Source organism: Crinia signifera, chromosome 5 (genome assembly GCF_055691185.1).
Source record: "Crinia signifera chromosome 5, ASM5569118v1, whole genome shotgun sequence".
Classification (NCBI taxonomy): domain Eukaryota; kingdom Metazoa; phylum Chordata; class Amphibia; order Anura; family Myobatrachidae; genus Crinia; species Crinia signifera.
The window spans coordinates 125,189,954-125,208,562 of record NC_139221.1 but is presented as its reverse complement, the minus strand read 5'-3'; the positions used below and the strand labels follow the sequence as shown (position 1 = coordinate 125,208,562).

At 42.6% G+C, this 18,609-nt stretch overlaps 1 protein-coding gene across 4 annotated transcripts in view; it reads right to left on the bottom strand.

Annotated features, from left to right (window-relative positions):
• LYRM4 (LYR motif containing 4) overlaps nucleotides 1–18,609 on the bottom strand; it is a 118,755-nt gene that overhangs the window by 67,145 nt on the left and 33,001 nt on the right. The gene's annotated exons all lie outside the window — the stretch shown is intronic.

The following is an 18,609-nucleotide window of genomic DNA, read 5'->3' as shown; positions in this document are numbered from 1 at the left end:
TCGCACCATGTTTTCCGGTGCACGATCCCGATGCGGAATCGAAAGTAAAAATAGACTGTGCAACACGTCAATTTCTACTGCATGGCCCTCGCTACCTACACCTGTGCCGTCCCTCCCTCCCTGCCAGCTGAATCTGTACACGAAGTGCTACAATATGTCATCAGCAACTTTTTTACAATACAAGTTCTGTTCTGCTCCATATACTAGTGTAATTAGGTTGAGAGTTCGATGCATTTCTGGCAAAAAAACCCCACAAAAAACGTCAGACGTTAGCAGCGTTGCAAGGGACCGGGAGGCTCACTCGCACCAAGCATCTCACACTTCATGGCCTATTAAGGCTAGATGTGTGAGGACACATCTGTACAAACAAACATTTATGGAATAAATTAAGCACACAAAACTCTCTCACTGTGATGAAAATCCCTAAATCCCATAAAAAAAGGATAGCTCACAATGGAAATCTTACTAAAGAGTAAATAAACAGATTAGCATTCAGACTCCAAACTTTGGTACGGTTTCCGATGCAGTGCAAGGAAAAAAAAGAATTCAAATACAGCAGGTAAACAAGATAATGAGGTAAATGTAATATGTGAGAACTGCAGGCATTGGTGGGTTCTGTGCAAATCTGCCTGATGTTTTAAAGTATGGTACATGTCATTTTAGACTTCAAGCATTAGACCTGTATGTAGTAAGAACACCTAAGCAGAGCAATACTTTCTATAATTAATTCCAAATAGTCTCTGTGAGACCGGCTGACGAGACCATTCCTTCTGCTCAGCTAAATCTCACTGAGATACAGACCTAAACCTGCAGCCGTGAGGACAAAGGCTCAGCCTGAAAAATCTATATCTGGCAATCATCAAAATGGTAAAGGAGCGGGAAGGGAAGAGGAATGGAACATAAAACACAATAGTGTGTCTATAAAAGCTGAGCTATATCTTTAACAGTTTCCATCTCCTTGTGGAGGTTATAAGAACCAAACAAAAAAGTATAAAGACCAAACTGCAGATCAGACTGTGGCAGGTTTATAGGATAATGTCCCCACACTCAATAATTTATATAAATGTGTAGATTAGAAGAGCCGGAACAGCAATTCTAGGCACTGTGCCCCAACAAATAAAAAGCAAAACTTTTTGTTTAAGTTTCTATATGGATATGTGTGCAAAGTAAAATCTATGACACGTGCGGACAGAAGGTTATAAGATGATTTCTTGTCAAAGTTTTTCTTAAGTAGCATGTAGTAGTATATTTTAAAAAGTTACTGAAAATCACAAGTAAAAATCTTTCACAGCTATTAAAATCAATCCTATGAAAAAAGGATATCTGCATTCACTACTTCCCTGTAAACTAGAAAGGAGGGGGGGTGGGTAGTTGACAAGGTAACTGACCTGGCGCTGATGTGGGGTGTACTGTTGAGCTACTAGGGAGGACAGAGTACCCCCTCTATGAAAACAAGTGGAAAAAAAAAAAGAAAAAAAAGTAGCGCTATACACCAATGAGAAATTAATATGCAAATGTTATATTATTAAACTGCATTAAAATCAAGTTAAAAATCAATTTACACCTCTGACAATTAAAAGTTATTTGGGATCCATTCTTATGTTGCCGCCACTGATAGAGTCCCCATGTAATTATTTCTAAAGTTAGTCTCTCAGTGAGGAAAGTTTGGTATAGTTACCACAAATCGGCCCTTCGAGGAATTATTCAAATTTGGAAAGCATTGCAACCTTATCCTCCATGTGGGTGATGTTTATAGTGGTAGAGATAGGAATGTTCCAATGATGATTTTGGAATGAGTCTTTAGGTGGGCGGCTGGTCCGGATCTGGGTGTAGTGCAGAAAGTATTGGGCAGGTGTCCAGAGTCTCTGTACCTAACGTTTCACTGTATCCAGGTACAGCTTTATCAAAGGTTTTAATAAAGCTGTACCTGGTTACTGACTGACTGTTCATACATTGCCCCCCACAAATCGGCACGCTATCTTGTAGATAATGCCAATAATGGATTATCCTCAGTTACACATAGGGGGGATATGGTATCAGCGCACACAACTGAGCTGATGCCGCTTCTCCCCCATAACAATGCTAATAGCTATGACTTTGTTTGACCTGCACCACAAGAATTATTTTCTAAATCCATTAATGTAAAAAAAAACGAGAGTTTTGGTAGACCTATCTTTGTTAACTTTCTTTGAGGTTCATGGGACCCACAGGGATAATATAGGGGATGTAGGTGGATCCAGAGGACCGGGCACCAATCAGCTATGCTCTTGGGACTCCCAGAATGCACGGCTCCTCTCCCATATAACCCTGCCTCCATGCTGAGCTCCTTAGATTTTTTTCTTGGTGCCTGCAGGAAGCAGGGATTACTAAAAGATTCAGTCTGAGGACTTTGTAAACCTCTTAAAAATGTAAAGGCAGAGGTGCAATTAATAAACAAATAACTAATCATTATATACTGTACTTGAGGTAATACCTCTAAATAGTTTATGTATTCCATAATGTAGCTGTAATGGAATGGTTCTGGGGCTGTACAGGTATGTAAACCTTGTATATTATTATGTTCTAACAAATCTACTTTTTCAACTGTAGCTGAACACGAGTGCTCCTCATCGTGGACCCGGTCAATCATCTGGTGCAAGGCAGAGGTGTTTAGTGTGTTTTGCTTGGGAACACTTGCCATGGTCTCGGAACCAAGCGCAAATAGTAACAGCCAGGACACAGGTAGGGTGAAGCTAGGAAGGGCATCTAGGGTCCTCTAGGTATATATCAGGGAGGTGATGGCATCTGAAGGGAAGATGTTCCTAGTCCTCTGTATCCCAGACAGCGCACCGTAGAACAGCACTGAGTGTTAGGAGGCAGCTTAGTGTGCAGCATCAACCACAGTAGTGGTGCTCCCGCTCTGGCGACGAATACCATCGCTGTATGGGTAAGAACTATAGTGCGGCACAGGCAAGGGTACACAAACTGGACTCCCGAAATTCTGAGGGTCACAAGCGTGTCCTTTGTCTCCCTCTGTCACTGGGCCTGATTAATCATTAGGCTAATTAGGCCTGCATCCTAGGCTGTTCGAATTTTGGCAGAAGGAGAGGGGAGGGGGAGGTGGGTGTGAGCTGATAGTTCAGGAACTCACCTGTGTAACTAGCTATGGGATATAATGCCATACACACTATATGATATGCGGCACAGCCGATATCACAAACGATTTTGCCGGTGCCGCAAAATGACGGAATTGCGGGTGAACACTGATTTAATTTGTTAACTCTATCATTCAGTGTCATCACCGGGACCTCCTCCGAACATAGGCCCTTATTCTGATCTGTGCGGCCAGATCAGAATATGCGGCCAGGACCGTGCAGGCGAATCCCCGCCTTCCATACGGATCGCCACCTCCGTCCGTACGCGGATATGTGGCGGTCCGCATGAAAGTGGACGGGGATACGCCTCCTCCATCTTGGGAGCAGCCCCTGCATTCGATGGTCGCCGAACATCGAATGCAGGGCCGCACGCTCCACCAGCGCCCGCCACCCTAGACCACACGGACACTTGTCCGTATGAAATCATGTATGGGGGCGGGCAGCTGACATCCGGCGATGTCAGATGCCCGCCCCCTACACATGCGTCACGGCTTCATTACCATGCATACGCCCTGCGTTTGCATGGGAACGCCCATGAAACGCGGGGCGTATGCATAGGGTAATGAGGCTAAGTAGCCCCTCACGCCCCTCTCCGCCCCCTGTGCGGCGTCTAAAGAATACGTGCGGCGAAACCGCTTGCACATGCGCAGAGTGACCTCTGCACATGCGCAGTCGCCAACCATCGGCGGTACGACCGCATGCGGAAAAATCCGCACCGATCAGAATAAGGGCCATAGTCACGGACGTTATAGTCAGATGTGACTGAATGTTAAGATGATCGGGGCTATGGTAAACAATCTGTGGGAGTACACATTGTTAGTGATATACTGTAGTGGGTACACATTGAACAATATGCATGATGATATCGTTAACTATAAATTGTACAGTGTGTACCCACCTTAAGAAATACAAAGTTGCGATGAAAGGGGAGAAAAAAAAAGACACACATACAAAGAAGCATTAATAGACCAATAGTAACTGTCTGAAGAACACATACAATTCTTTCCAATCCATGATCAAATTATTTCTGCAAAACAAAATTGTGAGAAGTCTATAGGGCAATGAATCAGTATAAATGAGATTATTACAGTAGGTTACCAATGAAACCTGCTTATACTGTCTCTGCAGTGCAGATGGTTCTACTAGGCTTGTGTGTATCACAAGAGACAGGATTGCCTAGCAAACCGTACTGTAATAAAGGAATGAAAGCACACCTCAAACTTTTTTTCCCCAAGGGAAAAGAAAAACATAGTTTGCCTCAGACAAATTATTTTAGTATATAACAATAATGTCACGTATTTACTAGTTCTATTCTTATAAACACATGATATAGGCTACATACTCCTAATTAAACATTATGCAGGATTGTAATGCTCATAGAAAATTATTATAGAATACATATACGAACATGCATTTTGATAGTCGTGTGAAAAAGCATATTTGTTTAATTCTGGATTTAATATTAGTACATAAATAACCGAATTAAGAGTTCATAGTCATAAAGGGTATAGCTTTCAGATGATGTCCATACATTTTGTAGGCTATACACACTAGCTGTGGGTTTCCTTCAAAACCTAGACGTTGAAAATGTAAAGATTCTTCTTTGTGTCCCCCTTCAATATTCCACTATCTGCTCCCCTGCAAAGGCAGTGGGGTATATTCAACGCCGTGGGTGAGCAGGGCTTTCTGTTCGCTGCCACCGCTCGCCCTGTCAGTATTCAACTGACCCCCCTCATACGCCGATTTCTCCTTGCTCCATTTTTTGAGCAAGGGGAAATCGTATGTGGCTGCAAAAGTGAGACCCGCGGCTAAATGATCCTTGCCGGCCTGTGACAGCGAGGATTCCCCCAGAATTTAAATAGGGCGAGCGGCCAGCGAGGGGGTTAAACAGCGAGGATGGCTGGTTTTCTGCGATCCTCGCTGTTTAACCCCCTAGCCGGCCGCTTGCCGTGGCATTGAACAACAGCACAGTGTAATGAAAATGTGCCCATTTGGAACCAGTACTAAAATAAAACATTTATGTAATATTGAGTGTCATGAACACTTTCATTGTATTTTAACCCTTCCCGACATTTGACGTATATATACGTCATGGCCGGGATGTACTTCCCGACACATGACGTATATATACGTCATGGCCGGGATGTACTTCCCGACACATGACGTATATATACGTCATGACTTTAAACTGTCACCGCGTCTAGGGACGCGGTGACAGAGGGACGATGTCTGCTGTCCCTGACAGCAGACATGTCCCAGCATGCCCAGGGGGGGCGGCGATGCCTCCCCCCGTCGGCGATCGCTGCGATTGGCTGTTCAATGTGAACAACCAATCGCAGCGTTTTCCTGTGTTACCGGCGAATCAGACGCGAATCAGACGCTCGGTACCACAGGGATCAATCACCGCCGGGTGTGAGGGGGTCACCGGTGATGACCACACCTCACCCCACCTGCCCCCAAGGCTGTGATTGGTCCGTCGGACCGACGGACTAATCACAGCCATGGCGCGTGATTTAAACTAACGGTGACTGCGCTGCAGACGCCATTCCGGTCTGGAATTGCGTGCAGAGTGGTCACCGGCCCACTCTGTCGTGCTATACATACCTGAACCTTGCCTGATACTTACCTGATCACCGCTGGTAGCGTGCTGCCAGCAGCTGGATGCTTCCTGGATCTTGTGACTTCCTGTGTCCTGCTGCTGCAGTGTCATAGAGTCACAGATCGTGAGAGATAGTGACAGATAGTGACAGAGAGTGACAGAGAGTGATAGAGAGTGATAGAGAGTGCTATATTTTGTGTCTGCTGCACCCCTTTTGTGCTGATCAGTATATCTGTGCTGATCAGCAACTTTTTGGTTTTTTTTTTTTTATATATATACCTGTCAGTTGCACCAAAGGTTGTGCTGCCTGTGCAACTGACTGCTGCCCCCCCTTTTGTGCTGATCAGTATAAATTAACTGATCAGCAACTTTTGGGGGTGCAGGTTTTTTTTTTTATATATACCCTGGGGTCTTGCTAATGCCACATAGCACCCACCATTAATTCCACCAGAATCTGAGCTGCAAAATCCAAAATCACTCCTTCCCCTTCTGAGTCCTGCCATGCACCCAACTGGTATTTTTTGGTCACATATGAGGCATTGCCATACTCGGGAGAAATTGGGGCACAGATTTTGGGGTGCTTTTTCTCCTTCATACCTTATGAAAATGAAAAATTTTGAGCCAGAACTGCATTTTTGTGTAAAAAATTTAATTTTTCATTTGCACAGCCCAGTTGTATCAAAATTGGTGAAACCCCTGGGGGTTTGAAATGTACACTATACCCCTAGTTGAATTCCCTGAGGGGTGTAGTTTGCAAAATGGGGTCACTTGTGGGGGGGTTCCACTGTATTGGTGCTTCGGGGGTCTTGCTAATGCGACATAGCACCCACCAACATTCCACCAGAATCTGTGCTGCAAAATCCAAATATCACTCCTTCCCTTCTGAGTCCTGCCATTTTTTGGTCACACATGAGGCATTGCCGTTCTCGGGAGAAATTGGGGCACAGATTTTGGGGTGCTTTGTCTCCTTCATTCCTTGTGAAAATGAAAAATTTTGAGCCAGAACTGCATTTTTGTGTAAAAAATTTAATTTTTCATTTTCACTGCCCAGTTGTACCACAATTGGTGAAACCCCTGGGGGTTTGAAATGTACACTATACCCCTAGTTCAATTCCCTGAGGGGTGTAGTTTGCAAAATGGGGTCACTTGTGGGGGGGTTCCACTGTATTGGTGCTTCGGGGGTCTTGCTAATGCGACATAGCACCCACCAACATTCCACCAGAATCTGTGCTGCAAAATCCAAATATCACTCCTTCCCTTCTGAGTCCTGCCATTTTTTGGTCACACATGAGGCATTGCCGTACTCGGGAGAAATTGGGGCACAGATTTTGGGGTGCTTTGTCTCCTTCATTCCTTGTGAAATGAAAAATTTGGAGCCAGAACTGCATTTTTTTGTGTAAAAAAATTAATTTTTCATTTTCACTGCCCAGTTGTACCACAATTGGTGAAACCCCTGGGGGTTTGAAATGTACACTATACCCCTAGATGAATTCCCTGAGGGGTGTAGTTTGCAAAATGGGGTCACTTGTTGGGGGGTTCCTAACTTTTAGCATCTTATGGTGCCTAGAAACCTACATGGTGCCTAAAAAATAATCTCATAAAAAGGAGGCTCCAAAATCAAGTAGGTGCTCCTTCTATTATGAAGCCTGTGGTTTGGTCAACGTGCACACTAGGGCCACATATAGGATATTTATGAAAACAAAAGAATTGGGGGAATCAATTTTTAGTCACATTTCTCTAGTAAAATCTACTGTGTTCCTTAGAAAAATGTATTAAAATTGAAAATCTGCAAAAAAAATGAAATTTTGAAATTTCACCTACACTTTGTTTTAATTCCTGTGAAACACCTAAAGGGTTAACAAACTTCCAAAATGCTGTTTTGAATACTGTGAGGGGTGCAGTTTTTGGAAATGGCATCATTTATGGGGGTGTCTCACATACAAGTCCCTCAAAGTCACATCAGAACTGAACTGGTCCCTAAAAAAATCAGTGTTTGAAATTTTCTTGAAAATTTGAGAATTTGCTATTCATATTTTAAGCCTCCTAGTGTCCAAAAAAATTAAAAGGATGTTGAAATAATGATGGAAACATAAAGTAGACATATGGTCTATGTTAGTTATTAACTATTTTGAGTGGTATGATTATTTGTCTCACAAGCAGAAAATTTAACATTTTGAAAATTGCTAAATTTTCCATTTTTTTACGACATTTTGGTATTTTTCACAAAAAAACACAGACTGTATCGACCCAAATTTACCACTAACTTGAAGTACAATGTGTCACGAGAAAACAATCTCAAAATCACTGGGATAAGTAAAAGCAAAAAAAAGTTATCCCCACTTAAGTGATACATGTCAGATTTGAAAAAAAGGGCTCTGTCAGGAAGGCAAAAACATGCTGCGTCAGGAAGGGGTTAAGCATGAATACAAAGCAGTATATTGCATGCTTTCATTTAATAGACAAACTCTGAGGATAGTTTCATGGGTTCCTCAAAGGACACTGTATATTCAATTAGAGTTGGATCCATTCTGACATGCATTTGTCAGAATGGATCTGACAAGTGAGTGGCCAAATCCGACTGTCAGATTTGGGCATTCTCAGCGTCCCGCCTGCTTTTGCTGTAAACAGCTCCCCGTGTGTGAGATCACAGAGAGCTGCTGGAGGAAGCCGCACTGGGAGAGAGGAGCCTGGCCGGGGGGGGGGGGGGGGACGCCCATCAGAGAGGAGAGCGCCAGGAGCGGGTGAGCAGCATCAGCAGGAGAATTATGTTATACATAGCCAATATGATGGTTAAGACTAAATACGACTTCACAATTGTATCGGGGTTCATTGGTTGCAATTTCTAACATCTTATGACAAGTTCTGTAAACTGTGGTGGATTTGGGTCCTCACTGAGTAGAAAGTGTAGCTTTGTAACCCTCCCACACAAGAAAAAAACTGAACTCTTACCTCGAATGAATGCAGTCTAAAAAAATAATGTAGTTTAGCTATAAAAAGTGAGAGAGGTTGTAAACATGTTTGCAAAATAGCTTCTGCACTTATTGCCCATAAAAGGCACCTCCTGCCCTGCTTAATGCGGGTACAGGCATCTTGGTAGACTTATCAACCATTTAAAAAAATATGTTTTAGAGAGAAAAGGAAGATAAAGGGATTTATGTATAATCAAACCAAATTTGTGTCACAATATGTATATTAGGGCGGAGTGAAAAAACTGAAATTGAGAAATTCAAAATCGGCTAGTGTGGGAAAGTTGTGACTTGACCTGAATAAGAAACGTGCAAAAGCATTTTGATCTGAGTGAACATCTTCTGTTCTGGCAAGAGGCCTAAAGTTTCACTTTTTAGGTGAAAATGACGAAACCTATGAAGAAGCTCCAATCTAGTTATAATTATGTCAGGATGTCTTAGAGTGGTTCATTAATATACTTTAGCATAGTAAAAAACAGTACGAGCTTGTCCTAGTGCAAAGTGACTGACTGGCGGGAGAAAAAATTCCCTAATAATTGACCCATTTTAATGGTCACAATTGTGAATATTTTGTGTTTTCTCCTGAACGTGTTTATAATAGAAGAAGCACAAATACTCTAAATGGAATTTCATTGACACTGTGTGAAATATAACACTGCATAATAGCCCTTAATCAGACCTGATCGCAGTACAAATTTGTTCTCAAAATGGGCAAAACAAATGCTGCATTGCAGGTGGGGCAGATGTAACGTGCTGAGAGAGTTAAATTTGGGTGGGGTGTGTTGAAACTGAAATCTAAACCGCAGTGTAAAAATAATGCAGCAGGTATTTACCCTGCACAGAAACAAAATAACTCAACACAAATCTAAAGGTGGCCATACATCTACAGATCGATTGTCAGATCTGGCTGGTTGGAACAAATACCTGGTAATATCTGAATGACAGTTTTTGGCAGTTTTCCAGCATTTCAAAGCAAAGTGCTCTCATCCATTACCAGTATTTTGTTCCAAACAGACAGATCGGACAATAAATCTGTAGATGTATGGCCACATTAACTCCCTCTGCACATGTTACATCTGCCCCACCTGCAGCTGCATTACAGCATATAATTATGCCAAAGATAAGCCAATATATTAACAGTTAAATACATTAAAGTGCATTATGCTGTAATAAGTATTGCTGATCAATCCTGCCTAGCAGGGCTGTCTTTTTGTATGGGCTTAATGGGCACTTGCCCAGGGGCCCCAGGCGTATAAGGGCTATATGTTGATAGCTGAAGATCCCCTTTTTCCAGGGATACCAGAATTTTGAAAACCGGCCCTGGGGAACTGCAGATATCCAACTTCAAAGCAGCAGTCCACATCCGACCTGTTAAATACAATTTCCAGTCATATTTCTCAGGTTCTCTTTGACACTAGCAGCTTGTCTCTATCATGCCCAGAACCAGAGATATCAGCCTTCAAGCAGCCGGTCCCTGCTCCAGCTCCAAACGTCTGGTGTAGTTTTATATTTTTGTCAATGGATTGCTCTGGCTCCTGATCTCTGATACCCAAGTTCCCAGCACCTCCTGAAAGTTGGGACTCTAGGTTTTTATACTAGGCTAAGAAATCTATTTCCAGATAATGGCGATATCTGCAGTCAAACAAGCTGCCCTTCCACCGGAAAATGACGAATATTAAGCCCACTCCATTATCCAACCATCCCCTGTGTATAAAACACCCCCTACCTCCCTGGAAGTCATTTACAAGGGACCCTTCATACAGCTCAGTGCCCCCTTCCACACGTTAGTGTTCACCCTCCCACCACCTGTGCAGTAAAGGAGTAATTAACAGAAGTTACTGCTCCAGGTCCTACATGTTGAATGGAAGATAGAGCAACCCCTGCCACCCGTGGGACATCAAAGCTGCTGCTGATACCACCCCTCACCCCTAGGAGGGGAGAATGGGTAAGGGCCCCAGTGCATTGCTTTGCCCAGGTGCCCACACTGCTGTTAAGACGGCCCTGCTGCCTAGAAATGAACACAGTGATTGGCATATATGTACTGCTGGACACCACTCATAGAATGATTAACCTGTTATTTTTTGAATCAATGTTCTTGTTTTTTTTCCCCTAAACATTAGATGTATTTGTTTATTTATTTACAGTTTCTTATATAGCTCAGCAGATTCCTTTACGCTTTACAATAGTAGACAGTGATAAAACAAACTGGGTAATGACAGACAGACTTGGGGGTTAGAGGGCCCTGCTGCAAGCTTACAATTTATTACATCATAATACACTTCAACGTATTTAACAGTTAATATATTGGCTTATCTTTGGCATAATTATATGCTGTAATGCAGCCCAATCATGTTCCCAGTATAGGGGATGCAACACTGTTTTTCTGTCAATAAACAGAAGTGATATGTAAAATGATACATTAGACAGTTTACACTTACTTGTAATACTTATTGTAACAGTTACTGTTTTTCAATAACAGACTGCAACAGTTATTTCTTATTTATATACACAGGATTGTCTATCTTTGTATATGCACTGCAAAGAGAGCAGCATAAATCCAATTTCATGTATTTCAGTGACACTGTGTGAAATATAACACTGCATAATGGCCCTTAATCAGACCTGATCGCAGTACAAATTTGTTCTCAAAATGGGCAAAAAAATGCTGGACTGCAGGTGGGGCAGATGTAACATGTGCAGAGAGATTTAAGGTGGCCATACATCTACAGATTTATTGTCCGATCTGTCTGGTTGGAACAAAATCTCGGTAAAAGATGAGAGCAAATGACAGTTGACTATTTGCTTTGAAATGCTGAAAAACTGTCATTCAGATATTACCAGCTGTTTGTTCCAACCAGCCAGATCTGACAATCGATCTGTAGATGTATGGCCACCTTTAGATTTGTGTGAGTTATTTTGTTTCTGTGCAAGGTAAATACCGGCTGCATTATTTTTACACTGTAATTTAGATTTCAGTTTCAACACACCCCACCCAAATTTAACTCTCTCAGCACGTTACATCTGCCCCACCTGCAATGCAGCATTTGTTTTGCCCATTTTGAGAACAAATTTTTACTGGGATCAGGTCTGATTAAGGGCCATTATGCAGTGTTATATTTCACACAGTGTCACCGAAATTCCATTTAGAGTATTTGTGCTTCTTCTATTATAAACACGTTCAGGAGAAAACACACAATAATTACAATTGTGACCATGAAAATGGGTCAATTATTAGGGATTTTTTCTCCAACCAAAGTCATTCACTTTGCACTAGGACAAGCTCGAACTCTCTTTTACTATGCTAAAGTATATTAATGAACCACTCTAAGACATCCTGACATAATTTTAACTAGATCGGAGCATCTTCATAGTTTTCGTCATTTTCACCAAAAAAGTGAAACTTCAGGCCTCTTGCCAGAACAGAAGATGTTGACTCAGATCAAAATGCTTTTGCACGTTTCTTATTCAGGTCAAGTCACAACTTTTCCACACTAGCCGATTTTGAATTTCCCAATTTCAGTTTTTTCACTCCGCCCTAATGTATATGTGCCAGCTCTTTTGTGTGTGCCAATGGAGCAGGTTATTGCGCTGTTGGGATTTCCTGATCAGTAGTATGAACTAGAGAACTAATGATATCCTCTCCAACGATGTTTCTTGCTTTAACCTTGTTTCACATTTACAGTATAACTTTTCCTATAAACGGCTCTAATAATCTAGAGACATAGAACGGTCAAATACGGAACATTTCCTAATTTTTGTCAACTATTAATCTTTTTCCTGCCAATTCTATTTGTCTATAACTTATAATATAACAATACATCAAATAATATGCAATGTTTTACCATCATGAGAGCCCTTGCACATTCTACCCTGTTTGTAAAAATAATATATCCTGCTAAGTCCATTGTTACAGCTTGGCAATTAAGAAGTATTGATAAATCTATGTACAGTATTGATGCCAATTAGGGAAAAAAAACACATACTATTGATTATTTACCCAGAGGTGCCTTGTCATAAGCAATGGTCATCAATAAGCGTTCAATGCTGACTGACACATAATGAAAAAAACTACAAAATGAAGCACTCAGTTAAAATGAAGGTTATGTCATCAGCAACAAATTGGAGGGACAGCAGCTGTGCTGGTCATTTACATGAAAGGTGACGCCTGCTATATATACACACACACATACATACATACATACATACATACATACATATACACACTGATAACTATTTTCCTACCACTTACCTACCTATATACACACCCACACCCACCAAAACTAAGGTCTCTTTCTCACCAATGTAGCAGATAGACTCCTATTTAGTGTAGTGCTTTACTTGCCAAGGTTCAGGCACTTTACCGTTCCCAATTGTTGTCCATGTGGATGGTAACTGGAAAATGCTAAAACAAACAGGGACCAAAATGATGAAAAACCTCATGTTGACAATATGTTGTTTGAACTATTACCATGTCAACCAAAAGTGGTAGGCCGATTAACTGGTGACCTAATAACTGTCAAATTAAAGTTCAGATACCGGGTTGCACCTAGGGAAGTTCCAAGAATACAGCATTATGATTTAATTGCTGTACAAAAATACTTTAATGCACATGCTCAATTAAAAATTTAAATACAACTGGTTAATATTACCTATGTGGACACATCTGTACATTGCTTTTAAAAATGTGCTGCATTTCCACACAGGGGGCATTCTATTTAGTTTTCAACAATCCGACAGTCGGAACGGCTGTGGATTGTCGAAAATGGACGCAAATTCGACAATCTAAAAATTCGAATCTGCTTGCCGTCAAAGGCCACATTAAATAGGTGTGTGCAGATATTTCCGGCTGTCGGAAATATAGGATCACATTCAATACATCTCTTAATGGGTAAGAACTACTATTTTAATATGATACATCCAATTGCTGTACAAATTATACCAAAAATGCTGAAACAACCTTTCTGAAGTCAAAGTAAGATTGCTACACAATGCAATTTCGGAGGCCCATCATTACAAATTGAAGCTGACATTTTCACCTACTGAAGTTTTTAACTTGTGAACTGGAGCAGATATGAAACATAACATTTCTGTTCCTCTGATTTCATTTCAAGAGTATATATTAGGAATATGCCTGGAACTGGCTGTGGAAGCATAAATGACAAAGCTTTTTATTGCAGTATTTCATGGCACAGTTTCTCATGAAGGCTGCTCTGATATATATGTGTGTGTGTGCAGGGGCGGATGGCCCTGGCAGGAAACCGGGCCATTTTCTGGTTCCCATAACAAAGGGCTGTTCTCCTCCCAGTCTGGGCTGTGGACCACGTGATGGCGATCTCAGTGGCTAGTGGCCTCAGCGATGTTTTGCACGAATCCAAAATGGCCACAAAAGGGCTGCTGCGCATTCGCGCACAGCTACTCCCATGGTACTTTCCATGCTCCCCCCTCTGATCCCCTGGGCAGGCAGCGCTGCTTGGAGATGAGCAGTGTATGACCCCTCCACCCCCTTACAGCAACAGCCAGCGGGTCCCAAAAAGTGGGCAGAGCTACATGGAGCAGAGGGGCGGGGCCAAACAGTGCAAATGGGCCGGATTACATGAAGCAGTTTTGATTTATGTCAGGGGGCCAGCTAGGTGTCATTAGGTAAGTGGAGCCCTAGTCAGTGAATGAAAATGTATGTGGCCAATATGTACTGTATAGAAGTGGCCATGCTACAGGGAGCATTGTGTGTGTAGACAGGGCTGCTTCTGGGGGCATTATGCATATAAACATCTTTGCTACTGGGGGCATTAAGGGTGTAAGCAGGGCTGCTACCGGGGTCATTGTCACTGCTACTGGGGGCATTATGTGTAAGCAGTGCTGCTCGTGGGAGTGTTGTGCGTGTTAGCAACTCTGCCCTGGGGGTGTTATGCGTGTAAGTGTTGCTACAATTTGGGCATTATGAGGTTAAGCTGCACAACAACTGGGGGCATTATGTGTGTAAAGATCATTGCACATCGCCTGCTGGAGTCGCATTCTGCAATCTGCTCTAGGCTGTGGGTCAACCCGCTGCCCGCCACACACTGCAGCCTCCTTCAGGCCGGACCCCAGATCCCCTGTAGCTCCCTTCTCACACAGCTGCAGGATATATAGAGACAAATGCTATCTGACGGGGGTGCAGAGCGCCCAGCGCTTAGCGGATTACGGGAGCGCTGGCGTGCACACCCAGCAACCAGCATGTAACACTTCTGTGCTCACCACTGGGCAACGAGCAAGTAACTCCCCTTGGGCAACAGGCAAGAAACTCCCTCTGGGCAACAAGCATGTATGTCCCTCTTGCAATGTGCATTTATTCCCCCATGGCAATGAGCATTTAATCCCCCCCCTGTGGCCATGCGCATGAATCCACCAGAATGAAGATATGGCAAGGAGCATGTAACCCCCTGGCAATGGGAATTTAACCCCCCTCCCCATGGCAACGAGCATGAAACCCCCAGGCAATGTAACATCTGGCAACAAGCATGTAACCCTGACTTTAGGAAAAAGATACCTTTATGCAGACTCGAGGGAGAAATATAATGTACAGTAAGTAAAGCCACTCTCCACTACAAAGTTGGAGGATTAAAGAAACCTTATGGTGCATACCTGCATGAAGATGAACGTTTTCCTTGATCATTCTACTGGAAAAGAAGTGGCAGGAATCATAGAAGAAAAGATGTGTGTGTTTTAGAGCTGGAAATCTATATTTAGTTTTTTACAACTGTGCTTGGAGTGTTGGGGTAATTTCCGTATATGGAACACCATCTGCTTTCTGTATTAGTGCACATTTTGGAAATTTTTAAACACACATTTTTAGCTATGGTTTGTACCATGGAGGGGACGCGTATACCTGTGAAGGTATGTGGCTGCGCTCGCCACACTATATAAAATGAACTCCACACAGACATGGATAGTGGGGGTATGGAAATGTCAGAGGACGCGTACCGCCGCCCCTCGCGGGCTCGCTGCGATTGCCACGCTTCGGGTTGGCATCAATAGTGGGGTGGCGTTAACAATGGAGGGCCATTTCAACCATCGGGGGGGGGGGGGGGGGGGGTTGCTATTGAAATGGGGGGTTTTGGGGCTTTTTACATTGAAATCAATGTAAAATCGTGTCTCAGGGACCATTTTACTTTGATTCCTTGGCGAGGCGGCGAAAAGAAGTCCATTTATATATATATATATATATATATATATATATATATATATATACCAACACATATCTTTAATACACACTGAACAATATGCATAAATGACATAGGCAAAATTGTACTACACGTACAGACGAGAAAGGAGGTGGACATGTTACAAAAACATGCATGAACTATTGCAGCACGTTTTTTAAATCAAAAAATTGTTCTATATAAGTAGTCCACATTTGCCAACCGCTGAGGCTGGCAAATTAGATACCAATCAAAACCTATGTAAGTACATCACAGAGGTTAACTATTTGGCCAATATTCAAGGTTTTCTTCCCCGCCCCACTGTGACGTCATGTGTAAAAAAAATGAAATGACAGGTGTTAATGTGTTCCTGAAACACCCCCACTATCCACGTCAGTCCAAAGCGTGGTGAGCCCTGTGAGGGGACGCGGTACGCACCCTTCCTACCTGTTCATACCCCCACTATGATTTGATTTTATAAAGTGTGGCGAGTGCAGCGAGCCGTGCGATGGGACGCGGATTACTTGGTGTGTAATCCGCGTCCGCTCGCCACGCTTCGGGCTCGGTGGCTCACTGCGCTTGCCACACTTTATCAAATCAACGGCAAGCCAACGTGGATAGTGGGGGTATGAAAAGGTCGGGAGGACGTATATCGTTTCCGCTCGCCACGCTTCAGGCTGGCGTGGATAGTGGGGGTGTGACATGGAGGCATTTGCCAGTATGTAATATGGCAAATGCATCCTTTAAGAATTGCTGAGGCGCACAAGCATATGAGATGCTTGTGTGTCTCAGGCAGATGCTGACTGTGTAGCTCTGACTACGCCAACTACGTTGCGCGTGCCGGTGCCGTGATAATACACAAGTAACCTGCAGTGTTCTCCCTACAAATATGTTATATAGACAGAAGAAAATCACTGTTTGTGCATTAAACAGAGTGAAAAAAAAATAGCATCCTTTCTATACAATCTATTTTTTATTTATTTTTGTAAATCAATTCTATTATTTACAAGGTTGATGTAAAACAGTCAGGAATCATCATGCCGATTGTTACTTTTTAGTTGAATGCAAGGAAATCATTTTTCTTTCAGAGAGGTTTTAAACATTTGGTGGCATGCCTGGAAATAGGAGCTGGGTCTCCCGGAAAATTTCCGGGCATACCATCGATATGGTTAATACTGCATGCAGATTTAAGTAAAAAAAAACAACAACAAAAAAAGTCCTTTTAGGGGCATCCACCGCCCCTGTCACTCTCCCCCTAGCCATTCCAGACTCTCCCGGCAATCATACGCCGGGGCTCCACTGCCACTGTCCCCAACGCCATTTGCAGCAGTGAGCATGTGCCGACAGCAGGACTCACTGAAAAAAGTTTGGGGAGTTCGAGCGCCTGAGTCCCCACGAGCCACTCCAAACATCCCCTAGCCTGCCATCTGATCACTGATGTGAATGGCAGAGAGGGCAGCGCATCCCCAGTGATCCGGGGTGGGGAGTCGGGACTGGATGGCGGTGAGACCAGGGGGGGTTGGAGGGTATTTCTGGGGCAGGAAAAACCTGTCCTGAGGTTTGTCCTGCACCAGAAAAACACACCACTCAAGGGGTTAAAGACATAAATGTATTATCGCAGCCAAAAAGTTTGGTTTAATAGTTGCCTTAATTTGCTGGATAATCTTTTGTGCAATTCATCCAATCAAAATATTTTCTTCATGGTATTCCCTAGTGCTAATGCAATCTACTGTAGTTCAAATAACTATCAGTTAATTTATCTGAGGCAGTGTCGATAGCAGAAAAATCTAACTTTTAAACTTTGATAGACAGGAGTCTCACCTATGTTTCCCTTTATCTGAGCACACATCCACCTCCCCCAAATATAGGTGGTTAGATGCTTGTTTTACCTGTTTAACCCTTTAAATGCCTACATGTGTGAGAGATGTGCAAATTATCTGCTAAACATGATATATTATATAAATTAAAATAAAAAAATGTGTAAAAGAAATTATATTTTCTAAATAAGGTAAACATTACAGGTCATTATGATGATTTCAAAGGTTTGCTTGCCAATTTTTACACCTATTTTGGCAAGTTTACTTGCCAATCAAAGGATTAATCACAGCTACATTTTGCAGCCTGGCAGCTACCAGATTATAGGGTGTAAATTGTAAACCATGGAATATGATGAAGTGAACGGAGTACCAGAGTCATTTTTCAAACTGAGGGGTAGAAGTATGAAGCAGTGATAAGGGAGAAGTGACCTATGGCAACCAATTAGCTGCTCTGTATCATTTTATATTATGCAAATTATAAATGTTACTTCACTGCTGATTTTCATGGGCCTCTTCTCCTTTGGCTCACTCATCACTGCTTTATACATCTACCCCTGTTGTTCAAATGTATTAAGCCTGGTGAAGTGATAAAGTTGCTGGTACTTTCTCACTGCCAATCAACTCCTAACTGTCAAGTTACAGGCTGGGTTTACAAAATGACATCTAATAGCTGATTGGCCAATGATAAAGTACCAGCTACTTTAGGACCTCACCAGGTTTAATAAATCTGCCCCTCAGCTAGTAACATGGCAGTTAGGAGTGGATTGGCTGGTACCTAACAGCTTAGTACATCTCTTCTTGTCTCCATTCAGTTAGATATACACTAGAAAAATGTATACTTGGCTGATGTTTTGGGCATCAGAACCCTGCTTTGGCAAGTGCATACATACACACTTACCAACGCAGGGGGTAAGG